Source organism: Macrotis lagotis, chromosome 1 (genome assembly GCF_037893015.1).
Source record: "Macrotis lagotis isolate mMagLag1 chromosome 1, bilby.v1.9.chrom.fasta, whole genome shotgun sequence".
In the NCBI taxonomy this organism is placed as follows: Eukaryota; Metazoa; Chordata; class Mammalia; order Peramelemorphia; family Peramelidae; genus Macrotis; species Macrotis lagotis.
Window position 1 is genome coordinate 577,486,718 of NC_133658.1, and position 13,273 is coordinate 577,499,990.

Below are 13,273 nucleotides of genomic sequence, written 5' to 3' on the forward strand. Positions count from 1 at the left end.
AAGTTTCTTTATTTTGCAATGCTGTCTATGCTTCTTCCCTCTTCAAGTTTTTGCTTTTCATGAACTAGCAAAAACTAGAAAATGCCAGATTCCTTAAAGCTCAGTACCTGAAAGTTCTGTTTCTAACAAAAAGGAAAAACAATGGTAAATGAATTCTATCAGTCAACTTATAATTACTGTTTGAATAAACTATCCTGTTATCTTCAACGTGTTGAACATGTTCATTTTAAAAACCAGCTAAATTACATATGACATTTTAGGTTGTTCCATTAACTTGATTTAGTTTTACAAAAGGACATTAGAGTTAAGGATTTTCTACATTTCAATCCCCTTCCTCAGCCAAAAAAAGCAAATCCCACAATTCCCTTTTTTCCTTACCTCCCATATTTTTAAGCATTTTAAACCTACAGATGAGAGATACTAGTTATCTCAAGCAGAAAAATGGAAATATAGAGATAAAAGGGATGATATCAGAATATTGTGGGTGGGTGGGGTGTGGTGTTGGAGGAGAAATTTGGGGGGGACCAAGCAAGATTAAATGGCATTGGTAAGGATGAAGCAAATAAACGGTAAATAGAACAGTAGTTACTTTGGGGCATCTTTCCCCCTCCCATTCCCCCTTCTCCCTCCACCCCAAAGAGATCTCAGCTCATGTCGACCCTGGTAACCCCTTTCACACAACACACTCTGGCACCCTTGCCAGAAAAAGTTTTCCATTCATTTCCAAGCTCTGCCGCAACTTTCTCTGAGTCTGGTGGATGATGCTGCATAAAACATGAGTTGGGACGGGTGGTGGGAGCTGGGGGGCGGGGAGCCCAGCCACAGGGGAGTTTGGGGAAAGTGGTCAAAGAGACCAGTGGGGTGGGGGAAGGGAAAGGAAAGGAGCCTGTTTTCTCAGGCTGCATTTTCCTGCGGGCTCCTTGGAGACCAGAGAAAGCCCAAGGAAAGGTCTCAGCTGGGGCTAGGCCCCTCTCTGCACAAGGCTAATGCAAGATGCTGAAACCATAAAGCTGAGGGGTGGCTGGTGTTTGAGTACCTCGGGAAAACCTCTGCCAGATCATGTTGAAGGGGGTGGAGAAAGAGAGGGTAGGATAGAATGTAGGAAGGGAGGAAAAGGAGGGAGTTGGAGGGGAGAGACAGACAGACAGAAATTTGTGGAGAGGGAGGAAGATAGAGAGAGACAGGGAGAGAGAAGAAGAAAGAAAAAGAGAGGAAGAGAGAGGGAGAAGAGAGAGGGGGAGGGAGGAAGGCAGAGAAACAGAAAAAGATGGAAAGGGAGGGAGAGAGAAAGAGACTGAAAGATTGAGAGAGATGGGGGAGAGAAGAGAAGAAAGAAGAGGAAGAAAGAAAGGAAAAGAGAGGAAGAGGAAGAGAGAGAGACAGAGTTAGAGATAGAGACAGGAAAAGAGGGAAAGAATAAAAAAGAAAAGAGGGGGAGAGAGAGAGAGAGATAAGAGGGAGAGAGGGGGAAAAGAAAAGAGAAGGAGAGAGAGAAGAGAAAAAAGGGAGAGGAAGAGAGACAGAGTCAGAATTAGAGATAGAGACAGGAATGGGGGGGAAATAAAAAAGAGGGAGAGGGAGAGAGAGAGAGACAGAGATAAGAGGGAGAAGGGGGAGAAGAAAAGAGGGAGAGGAAGAGATGTACAGAGCTGTCTTATTTCATTAAACTTCTAACAAATATTTCTTGTGTCCCTGATGTCAAAAATGTTCTGTGCAGGCATTCCACCTTCCTACTTAGATTGCAAGTTTCCAGAGGGCAGGAGCCATGCCTTCTTCTTCCTTATATTCTCCCCAGGGTCTGGTCCGGTATCAGGCAATACAGAGGCTTCCAGAATGAATGGAGGATTTTCCAGGCACCCCCTGGTTGCTGAGGATTCAGGGGTCTGTGCGAGGTCTATTCTCCAGCAGGCAGGTTCTCCCTGCCAGACTGAACACAGCAATGCGCTAAATGGCAGCAGCAGGAGGGAGATGTTAGGGCATTCTGCTCCTCCTGGGATAGATGAGTTATTAAAATCTGTGGGGCACTGCTCTCACCAGAGCTTCTGAAAGGGCAGGAATATTTGTTTTGGTAGGTGGGGGGATAACATGGGGAGGGTTCAGAACACGTCAGAAAGAATTGAAGCTGAAGCTTTATGGATTTGGAATGCTCTTCTCACATTTTGTCTATGTGATTACTCCATCCCATACCCCAGACCCCACAAAATTAGTGGGGGAAATATAATCATGGTATGTGATCAATGAAATGACCATCTATGATTCCAGAGGACCAGTGCTAAAGCCTGCCCCTGCCTCTCCTGACAGAGAGGTGATGGACTCAAGATGCAGTGAAAGATGTACATTTTCATATATGGCCATTGTGGGAATCTGTTTTGCACAACTCTGAATATTTATTACAAAGGTTTTGTTTTTCTTTTGATTTGAGGAGGGGAAGGGGGGAGGATTGTGTCTGGTTGCCAAAAAAGAAAAAGAAAAAAAGAAAAGAAAGAAAAGAGGGTCATTGAAGCATTTTAAAACATTCACAGAAGAGAACAGAAGGAAAGCCAGAAGGAAACACAGACAAGCAGAAAGAGCCTTGAATGTTACATGTTGAAGTTATTATAGACTTAAAAGAAAAAGCAAGTTGTATTCAAGGGAGATTTGAAGTTTTGTGTACAATCTTTTTCTGTTCTACTTTGTATATGGAAATGCTGGGGTTATTTGGAATGGGGGGGGGTGTTATTTTCAATTTTGGCTCTGCTCCCCTCAGTTGAATGATCTGAGGATAGATTTTTCACCTCTCTTGAACTTCATTTTCTTTATCTGTAAAATGGGAGTTGGGAAAGATTAATGATCTTTATGATACACCAGGCAAGGACAGGAATGCCAAGAACATCCAGAAAACTATGACCTTCAGGAAGGTAATTTTTTTCTGTTGCCCCTTTGCCCTCAGCTTCTAAATCAAGGTTTTGCAGCCTTTATTTTGTCAGGGTCCCCTTAGATAGGCAACCTAGTGAAGCCCATGTACCCTTCTCAGAATGTTTTTAAATGCAGAAAATAAAACACATAGTTTAACAAAGGAAACTAATCATATTAAAATAGTTATCAAAAAAATTTAAAAACAAGTTTATGGATCCCAACTTAAAATTCAAGCAATCAATCCATAAACCTTTAATCAGCACCCACTCTCTACCAGACACTGTGTTGGTCTAGAGCAAAGCTCTTATATTCAGAAACAAATCCTTGCAGGTTGTACACTGATTTAGAAGACCACAGATCAACATCATCTATGTTATATTGTATTAATATTTGTTTTGTTAAATATTTCACAATTACATTTTCCTGCAGACCTCCAGCAGCCTGTGGAATCTGACATTTCTGGTTTGAAGGTTGGATCTTTCAGTAACCTAATTTCACATTAGTTTGGGTTTAAGAGCAAGCCTATCTAGGTTAAGAGGAAGAGTAACACTACTGGCTAATTGTAAAATAAGGAAGAGGACAGGAGATTAGTTGGGTGGCATAGTGGATAGAGCAGTAGGCTTAAAGTCTAGAAGCCTTGAGTTCAAACTTGATTTCTAACACAATTACTAGCTCTGTGACTCTAGGTGAGTCATTTAACTTCTGTTTGCCTCAGTTTTCTCAATAGTAAAAATGGGGATTATAAAAATACTTCCCTCTCAGGGTTTTTGTGATGATCAAATGAGATAAAATAAAGTCTGAAATATATAGTAGGCACACTATAAATATTTATTCTCTTCCCATTTCACTGTTCACTGTTAACATTCAACAATTTTATAAACCAAGGTAATGAATGTTGTTAGGTAGATGTTATTAGTCTTGCTGTCTGATTTCCTCTAAGTCTACTGCCTAATTTTCATTCGATTCTGTGATAAGAACAAACCTGAAAATATGTTAGAAAATTGCAAAGAGAAGTTTGGGGCTAAACCCAAGGAATTATACTACTTTGTGGAATTAAATGCACTCCCATATTTTAATTATCTGATTATTCCACCCCACAAGCTCTATACTCTTAGAGATACTGGCCTTGTTCAAGGCTTCCTGCTTTTCATAATCAAGACCACATACTTTGTCATAGGAAGATGTAATGGGATCAGGTACCCAATGAGAGACTCATTTTTAGCCCTTTCACAAGAACATAGCCATGACATCATTGAATTCCATATCTGTTCATCCATTCATCTCACAAACATGTCCTAAGTGCACATGGTATGCAATGGACTCTATTATAATAGTTTTTGAATGTACAGAGATGAGTAAAACACAGTTACTTCTCTCCTAGAATTCAGAGTCAATTAAGGGAAATGATTCCAATCTAACATTCCGCTGATGTAGAAATCTTAACTAAATAATGTTATTTGCTGATTGAAACTTGTACCTTTTCTTCAGCTTTAAGGGAATTGCTTGGGGGCACTGAGAAGTTGTGACTTGTCCAGGGTCACAGAGGCAATGTATGTATGTATGAGAGGCAGGACCTGAACTCAGGTCTTCTGACTTAGAAGTTCACTCTGCAGCCACTACAAAACACTGTCTCTCAGTAGGAAGAGAAAAAAGAAATCTATTCCGCCTCTACATTTTCAATAAGAAAATTATTGGTCATGGAGAAAGAAGGATGATTCTCCCCAGTGTAAGAATCAAGAAAAATGAACCATATTCTGGAAAGAATTTGCTCAAGATTTCCCAACAATTTTTCAAAGAATGAAGCAGCTAGGTGGCACAGTGGGTAGGTCGAAGATTCTAGACTCAGGAGGACCTGAGTTAAAATATGACCTTGCTAGCTTGTGTGACCTTGGACAAGTCACTTAACTTCAATTGCCTCCAAAAACAACAACAACAAACCAACAATTGCATAATGTAGAGAAGTTTCCCGATTCAGGAGTCAGAAAAGCCAGAGACAGGAGGAACAAGGAGAGAGAGGAATTTTTAGCAGAGATAGGAAAAGTAGACAGCTGCCTAGGGAATGACATGCAGAGATGGGATTAGGGGAGAACACACAGCAAGGGAAGCTTGTTAATGTTACATTTTATAAATATACTTATTTGTGATGATAGAAAATTCACTCTCTGTGGCACAGAAGTACATATTTTTAAAATATCTTTCATAGGATCATAGAACTAGATTTACAAGGATGTTTAGAGACCATCTGGTCCAACCCTTGAGTTTGCAGATGAGAAAAATGAATTTCACTGATATTAAAATGACTTGCCCAAGGTCATTCAGAGTGTAAGGATTAGATACCGGATTTGAACTCAAGTCTTTTGATTCAAGAGTCAGTATTCTTTCCACTTACCACATATCTGTATAGTAAAGGCTAAGTTAGACAATAAGACAAAAGGAGAATGATTTTCAAATCTTGTTCAGAGTATCCAAATAACCTGCTGAACCAGCTCCCCCAAACACACTCCCTCCTTGTCTCCACCTTTTAGGATTCTTAGGTTTTGTCTGGTTCAGCTCAGGAGCCACCTTTTATCAGAAACCTTGGCTGGCCCTTCAGTGTTTAGAGTTCACTCTCTCCTCTTCAAATAATCCAATATACACTTGTCTGTTTACAAGTTGTTCCCCTGTCCAGCATTCTTTCCTCTCTCAGAAAAATGTAAGCTCCTTGAGCATAGGAATTACTTTTACTTTTTCTCTATCACCTAGCACAATCTCTTCACATACAGCAGATACTTAATAAATGTCTATTGGATTAGCTCTGGTTAAGACCATAGATGTTCATATTCCATTAGCTTTGAGCTAGTGGCAACATCCTCTCACCTATCTTGAAATCTGATTCAAGAGGCTGAAACTCAATGGAGGTGAAAAGAATAGGCTAACCTAACCAGTAGACCTCCTCACTCCTAATCATAATTGTTGAGTCCTAAGAATATGATCATTTCTCCACCGAGTCAGACATATGGTCCCCTCAGTTCAGTGGTCTGTGCCTGATCAAGGAAACAAAGAATGTGGGGAAAAGGATAGCAGTACTCAATTCTGAAAGATTCCAAGCAGCCTAATTTCCCCTTAAATAGGGGGCTGCCATATGAGAGCAAGCTAGTAACATTAGAACTCATACTTCTAAAAATAAAGCCTGAGAAAACTATGAGCAGTATAAAAAAAAAATCACACAAACAGTATGGACAATGTGAGCATAGATTCATTCACCAAATCCTTGAGTATTAGAATGGGGGGTGGAGGGTGGAAGAGTTCCTTTCAACCCCGAGGGAGGTTATATTAGGACAAATGGAAAGGCAGAAATACTATTCACACAGTGAGGAAGAGATGTGATGAACTCATGACTTTAAGAAGTGGTAAAGGCTGAAAATATAAATGGATTCCAAAATAGGTTTTGATAGATTTGTGGATGGTACAATATAGAGCAAGCCTTTAATTATTTCAGCTGCCCCTCTCAGGACCTTTTCCAGCAACTTGTATCTGCCTTAAGGTAAATTGAGCAGAACAGCATACAGAGAGCAAGGTAGGGACAGAGGTTCTTCATCACCCCATGATTCTATATAGGGTGAGGTAATGTTTTTTGTTGTTTCTGCTGCCCACTTCCTAATGATGCCAGTAGCTTGTTGGCCTTTTGGGCCAGCAACTCATTGGACCCATATCTTCAGTCTAGAATGACTTCCAGGTTCTATTCCTGGATTGTCACAATCTTTCTGAATAGCCCTTGGAAGTCCAGTTGGGAAAGTCAATAAACCTCATAATTGAAATACACACACACACACACACACACACACACACACACACACATCGATTGACCCGCACACATGCAAGAGAGTGTTTCATTGTTAAGTTACCCTAACTCCCAGCCCCCCAGAAATAGTTACTGATGGGGAGGGGGGATGCCCCTGGGATCAGAGAAATTGGTTTTTATAACAGGACTCTTTGAGGATCCATTCTTTCCCTGTGATCCATTCTGGCCATCCTAACAAGGGAATGGAAAGAGATTTTTTCTCTTTTCAAGTTCCCTCATTCTTGCAAGGGCAAAAAATATATACATATATCCTTCTGTACCACCCAGGTCACTCCTTCCCTTCAATGGGGCCTGCTCAGCTTGGGGTTCAAAGATGCTTCAAATTCCCTCCCTTAGGCTGATAGAATCACAAAATCAGGAAATCACCGAATTTAAGACTTGGAAGGTACCTCAGTAGCCACCTAATCGAACATATACAAAAGGAATCTCTGCGCTAACAGACAAATCTCACTCACTGGGTAAGGAGAGGGAGGGAGCCCTAAGTTCTCATGTAACCAGTGGGTACCAGATAGAGAATCCAGTCACCCAGAATTTCTCCCACATGCACACACTTGGAGGGGGGGAAATTGAGAAAGTACTCACCAGTTCATTACACATGGACGCAATCCCCGGGCACCTCAAGAACTCAAAGGCCAGGAAAGGAAAACAATCTGTTTGCTAAAGCAGGGGGGAAACTGCATATTTGCTTCTTCTTCTTCTCCCACTTCTCATTCACTTCGCTGGCAGCCTCTGGGATCCCACAAGGAACTGTGAGCAGAGCCCACAGTCCAGGTGAAGAGGAAGAGAGCAAAGACAGTTGGGGAACAACACAAAAGCAAGGGAGCCGAGAAGTAGAGGGACGGTAAGTCCCTGAAGGATGCCTGAGTCCGGGGGGTCCAGCTCCCCGGCGCATCTACCTGCAACCCCCCCCCCCCCCCGGAGCGGCCGGCCTTTGGTGAGACTTAGCAGGAAGCCATCGGAGCGGGGGGTGGCAGCCAGCTCGGGTCTGGGGGTCCCCGGCAGTGGCCCCCGGCAGCGCCCCCCGGCAGCAGCAGGCTGATGCAGCCCGCCCAGGAGCAGCTCGGAACAGCGCTCAGGAGTCTGGCTCCCAGGGAGACAAAAGCGTTTGCAAAGCCTAGAGGCGGCGGCGAGCCCCAGACACACCAATCACCGGCCCCCAAAGCCCGGCCTCCCGCTGCCCTGCCTGGAGCCTCCTGACTGACTGGCCAGCTCCCTTTGGAGTTTTCTTCAAAGACATTTGCGGAGGATTTATCCTTAAAGGGAGACGCCGGGTCGACCCCGAGATACTCTTAACTTTGACCAGATCCGAGGGTGATGGTGTAAGGGCAAGAGAGGGTACAGATGCCAGGACTGTGTAAAACAGAGTTGGTATGGGTAAGGGGAGGTGTTCAGAAGTGTGTGTGTGTGTGTGTGTGTGTGTGTGTGTGTGTGTGTGGTGAAGGGAGCTCCGGCTCTGTCTATTGTCCGTCTGCCGGGGGTTGTAGGTGCTCTGGGGGCCAGGGGGGTTGCCCCTTCCTTCTCCTGCCCCCAGAGCCCGAAAATATCAGCCTCATTCCTGGCTTGCTTCTCTGCGGCAGACCCGCTTCCTCAGCTGTTTGCTCTCGTTTTTAATAACTTTGGGCAAGAATTATGTATCCTGAAGAGTCTCTCTATTTTAGCCCGACTTCAGTTGGTTATCCTCTAAACATGGAACCAGAGGGTCCCGCTTCCCCTCTGAGTGACATCTGGGATGGAGACGAGGAGTTCAATGGGATTGACCCAGCTCTTTCATTGATTAGATTGTCTTTGGAAAGTGAACTTGCCCGAGTCTCAGTTTTCTGTAAAATGTGGGGGGATGATATATGCATTACCTAGTGAGACTGCTGTGAAGAAAATGTTCTACAAACCTTAAGGGGATTATAGGGTAGAAATGTGAGCTCTTCTTAGAATGAAGGTATTCATGTAGTGGTAACAACACTGGCTTGAACTGGTGGCTGAGATTTTAAATTCAAATCCAGACAAGTCACTTGACCTCCCTGTGCCTTAACTTTCTCAGCTGTAAAATGGAAATAACAGCGTTTGTACTACCCGCTTTACAGGACTGTTTCAAGGAAAATTTAAAGTATTATAGAAATAAAAATTTTTATTTCTATCTTCTCCCAATCCCACATTCCCATGCTAGTCTGTGAAGATGAACCAAATCCTTTGTTTTCTCATTCCTCTTCTTGTGTATCTGCCTGGGGCAGAAGAGGAAGGAGAGGAAGAGATTCATATCAGGTGATGTGTTTACCAGTCAGCAGTTCTAGGAGGAGCAGGAGATTCCTGATTAAAAGGAGGGTTTCTGGATATTCAGGAGAAAACATTACTTCAAGCTATCTTCATGCTTCCATTTAATAGCCATGAAATGGTTTGGCAAAAAACAGTCACTGATGAGACAAACTCTTAAGAGGCAGTTCATTCAGCAGAAATAACTTAAAATAGAGGGGTGTTAGAAATCCCTGGACATATATCCCAAGGAAGTTAAAGAGACAAAGAGTAAACAAATTCAGAATATTCATAGTGGTATTCTGTGACAGCAAAGGAATAGAAACAAAATCAGTATCCATAGGCTTGGAAATGGATGAAACAGTTATGATACATAATGGAATATGAAATGATGCATATGAAAAATTCAGAGAAACATGAGAAGATTTTTAAGATTTTATTCAGAATGAAGTAAGCAGAACAAGAAAAAAAATCACAATGAGAAGATTAACTAAAAAGAAGCTAAACTGAGAAACAGGAAGACCAATGAAGGGACTAAAAGAATGAATAAAAGAAATTGGAAGCTAATAAAACATTCCCTCCTCCCACAAAGCAGAGAGACTAGGATCTAAGAGGACAGAATCTCATATACACTGTCAGACAAAGGTTCTGTATCACGTTTTGCTTAATTTTTCTCTTTGCTACAAAGGAGGATTTAATATGGAGGCTGTGAGTAGGAAGTGACTGTAATACAGACAAAAATAATAAAATATATAGTATATATAGTATAAATACACACATGTATTTAACACACATGCATAATAGGAGACTGGGCTTTAGTCATGGAACATCATCTGAAGAGAATTTAGACATTATTTAATTCAACCTTTCTATTTTACAGATAAAGAAACTGTGCCCCGGGGGGAGGAAGTAACTTGTCTACAGTCACCGAAATAATAAACAGCCGAGCTGATTTTCTTCCCCTGCAACAATGCCTAAGCACAATTCCAAGGGGTTTGGTCATTTTTCAATTGGGATTTGGTTACAGAGCTTTAACAATAGTATTTTAACCTTAAGAGAGGCAGACCTCTATACCTTCAGTTCTTAAAGATAACTATAGGGGAAGGGGAGATTCTCTCTTTCAAATCTCCCTTGCCACCTTCTTCCCTAAGTCACAGAGATCCTCAATTTTTTGAGAACAGATGAGAGAAGAGGAATCTGACATGGGTTCTAAGCCCAGACAAAGGACTGGGCCTCCCAAGATTGGCTTGTGGCTTTGACATTCTGCTCCTTCCATGAAAGTACTTGCTAGTCACTCAACCTTAGCTCCTTGCTGACTATGAGATGGGCAGGGGAAACCTATTTCTCTTCTCCTGCTCCTTTACTTTGTCCATTTTATGCCAATGGATTGGAGGAAAGAGCAAAGAGAGAGGGCAAGGTGCTTGGGGTGAAGGATTTAAGGCAGGGTTGAGTGCTTTGATGACAGATTACAGGTCCACAGGATGCCCAGGGCCAGAAGGTGATTGTCTTTAACACACCAGAGTGGATCTGAACCACTGAATTCTTGAGAGGGATAAAATGATCCTGGAGAGGGAAAGAGGATGTCTAGGTCATGTGAACTGATTAACAAAGAGTGGAGGGAGGTCTGATCTATGAAAGACTTAAGGCATTTTTTAAGAAGAACCAGATGTCCAGATGAGCCAATTCAATGAACAGGACCTGAAGGAATAGACAATTAGAGCAGAAAAGAGAAAAAAAAAAAAAAGGAAAACAGGGAGACCAGAATTGGAAGTGGGAGATGGAGCTCAATATATGCTGAAAGAAATGAGAAACTATCCTAGATCTAGGTGCTCTTTCCTAGGTGAAGGAGAAACAATTGGTCAGCAACTCCCTTCCAGCAAAGCCTAAGGAACCACTTCTGAGTTGATGAGGCAAGCCACTGCTGTGATAGTAGCTTCAGTCAGAAACCTGGGACCAATATAAGAAAGAACCTTCCTTCTTCCTCCAGAGGCCATAAAGGGGAACAAACATTTATTAAATGATCACTATGTGCCAAGCACTTTATGAATACATGTAATACTCACAACAACCCTGTAAAGTAGGAGCCATTTTTACTCTCATTTTTCAGAGGAGGAAACTGAGGTTAAGTGACTTGCCTAGAGTCCTATAGCTAGTGAGGAGCTGAGGCAGCATTTGAGGTCAAGGTTTCCTGACTTAAGAGTCAGTGCTCTTTCTATCTTGCTGTCTTCAGACCAAGTCTGGAGTGAAAGTCTAGTCAAAAGGAGACTAAGGAGGTAAGGGGGCAAGGGGAATTTAATGCCTTTGGGTGATTATAGTTGTTAGAGTTGGGAAGAATTTGAGAAATTATCTAATTCAACCCCCTCATTTTACAAACGAAGAAACCAAGGCTCAGAGAGATTAGGTAGTACATCCAAGCTTGCATAGATAATAAGCAAACAAGTCTGAATTTAATCCTAGGTCATTTGATTTCTACTCAGTACTCAAAAATGCCACACACAAAAACAAAACAAAACCAGATCAGGAGCCCAGGACTCATGAGAGCAGGGTTCTAATTCTACCTAAGACTTTAGTTGTTCTGTGACTTTAGAAAGGTTGTTAATCCTTTCTGGCTCTCAGGGTCTACTCTAACATTGTCCATTTCTATGAAATAGCTTGATTACCTAGATAGTACTTAATATTTGTTGATTCATTGACTGAGACAGGAAAGGGTCAGCACCTAGAGGAAACTCCTGTAGATTGAGAGTTCCTAGAAATTTTAATGCTGAAAACTAGCCCAAGTTGAGTACTTGGAATTCCCATCACCTGTGTAGAAATGACATTATCCTGGACTCTCCCCCTCCCCACAATTCCTTTGACTACAAAGATCAGCTGTGGGCTTGAATTGGCTAGGTCTGTTGGAAGGTAGTGGAGAGGTACAGGAAGGGTCCTGCCTAAGAAGATAAAGGGGAGAAATATCCATGAACACAGGGGCTCTAACCTTAGAGGATCCATTATTTAAAGACCCAAGTGATGTCATTGAAAAGTAAATAAAGGGAGTGGTGCAGTGGATAGAGCACCAGCAATGGAGTCAGGAGTACTTGAGTTCAAATCCCACCTCAGACACTTAATAATTACCTAGTCGTGTGGCCTTAGGCAAGCCACTGCCTTGCAAAAAAAAAAAAAAAAAACCTAAAAAAAAAAGAAAAGTAAATAAAGAAGCAGTTATAATGGGGGACCTGATTGAGGGGAATTTGTGGTTGAAAGCTGCCCCAGAAACAACATCTCTTTTATAACAGAGAAGCAGCTGTCATGAGAAGATCACTGAATTTGGAATCACAGGATCCGAGCTTGACTGGATAGTTTATTACTAGTAGGACCTGGAGCAAGTCATTTTAATCTTCTGAAGTAAAATAGGGGTGAGGAGTGTTAGAGGCAGGTAGATGACCAAGTAGATAGTGTTCTGGGCCTGGAGTCAGGCAGACCTGAGTTCAAATTCAACCTCAGACTAGCTGTGTGACTGAGCAAGTCTTTTAACCTGAGTTTCCTCATCTGTAAAGTAGAGATAATAATATCTACCTGGCAGGGTGTGTTGTGAGGATCAAGGACAAAATAATTGCAAAGTGCTTGCCTATCTGTATTGCAAAAATGTTAACTGGTGTCATCTGGGCTGCTAAGTGGTGAAACTTGCACCTCCTGGAGTCAAAAGAAAGGGAGTTCAAATTCAGCCTTAGAAACTAGCTGTGTGACCCTGGGCAAATCTCTTCACCCTGTGTGCCTCTGTTTCCTCTTCCATAAAATGATCTGGAGAAGGAAATGGAAAACTACTCCAGTACCTTTGCCAAAAAATCCAAATGGGGTCAAGAAGTGTCAGACACGACTAATCCACTAAATAACAATAATATGGTTATTATTCATTCAGAGGATTTGGACTCAATCCCAGCCCTGTCTCTTAGTAACTATTGTTTCCTCAGGCAAGTGACTTCATCTCTCTGGGTTTCAGTTTCTTCATCTGTAAAATGAAGGGGATAGACTTCTGAAGTTCCTTCTAGATCTTAGCTCTAAGACCCTACCCCCTACCCCTCCTTGGGCTCTGGAGTCAATTTGCTTCTTTCAAATGAAATCTTCAGTATTTAATGGGAGCTACCCAACTTCAGAATAGAAACTGCCTTTAGATGGGAGAAGGGAGACAGGCATGGGCCACCAGAACTCCTAAATCCAAGTTGCATCTGGCATCTGCCTAATCTTATCAGTAAATGTACCCACCTCTGACACTGCAATTTCTGAAAAAAAACATTTAACTTCCTTTCATACACA

The 13,273-nt window shown here is 42.0% G+C and overlaps 1 protein-coding gene across 3 annotated transcripts in view; it reads right to left on the reverse strand.

Annotated features, from left to right (window-relative positions):
- SEMA5B (semaphorin 5B) overlaps positions 1–13,273 on the reverse strand; it is a 191,669-nt gene that overhangs the window by 132,135 nt on the left and 46,261 nt on the right. For 2 of the 3 annotated variants that reach the window (XM_074214667.1, XM_074214666.1), the window contains exon 1: positions 7,319–7,689. The exons of the other annotated variant lie outside the window; for it this stretch is intronic. The gene's annotated coding sequence lies outside the window, so the exon portion shown is untranslated. Of the gene's footprint in view, positions 1–7,318; positions 7,690–13,273 lie in introns of those variants that run through there. 3 annotated transcript variants of the gene reach the window in all.